Source organism: Penaeus monodon, chromosome 29 (genome assembly GCF_015228065.2).
Source record: "Penaeus monodon isolate SGIC_2016 chromosome 29, NSTDA_Pmon_1, whole genome shotgun sequence".
Classification (NCBI taxonomy): domain Eukaryota; kingdom Metazoa; phylum Arthropoda; class Malacostraca; order Decapoda; family Penaeidae; genus Penaeus; species Penaeus monodon.
The window spans coordinates 35,763,132-35,763,968 of NC_051414.1; the positions used below are offsets into that span (position 1 = coordinate 35,763,132).

General features: G+C 35.0%; 1 protein-coding gene across 1 annotated transcript in view; it reads right to left on the minus strand.

The window, feature by feature from the left end:
* The window catches only part of LOC119592211 (cuticle protein CP1499-like), a 10,657-nt gene that overhangs the window by 8,530 nt on the left and 1,290 nt on the right, over positions 1-837 (minus strand). The window lies entirely within an intron of this gene.

Consider the following 837-nt stretch of genomic DNA (forward strand, 5'->3'; position numbering starts at 1 on the left):
TTGCATGTATCTATGTAGGTAGGCACGTAAATGCCTAATCCACGTAAAAAACTAGAGGTCAAGAATGCAGACAGAAATGAGGAGGGAAAAAGCTGCTATACTTTCTACATCTTTATGTTGATACGGAGTTTGAAAGGCAACTAAATTAATATTATTTGATTTCAGTTTACTTCATTTCCTATTATCAAGGCGATTCAATAATAGTCATCTTCAAAATCTACAGAATAACTTAATTTCAATGTCTACCATATAGTACGTGTCATTTCTATGCATGGTAATCCAATATCAAGCATTCTAAAGAAACAAGTGGATATTTCATTTTCATCATCCAAAATTTTCTCTGCAACGTTTATTTCGCTATCGACAGAATGCGGCAATATTGATCACGCCTTTACTGAATACTGATATTCAGAAAAGAAAGAAAGAATTCCATTCACTCAATACTGACTTTCTTTAACACATTTTTAAAAAACTTCAGTACTCCAGCATCACTTCACAAAGGTTAGCTATATTTGGCACATTCTTACAATGTGAATAATACTAGGTTTTTAGGAAGTTTAGAAACGGGCCTCATTAGTCTGGCTGATGTTGGTGCCTCAACATATCTGCAACCTACGGTCATATATGACGGGCTTCTATCTCTCTGGCACAAAATGAAGAAGCATATTACATAGTCTTTATTTCCTAAACCTCTATGGCACTCTTCTATTTCACTGGGACGTTTCTTAAATACAACTACATGTCACGGGCATCTGTTCTCTGTGTTTGTGATGTATACCTGTGATCACTCTGCATTTTGCCGATGACTGAATTTACTGCTAAATATTCAATAAACTG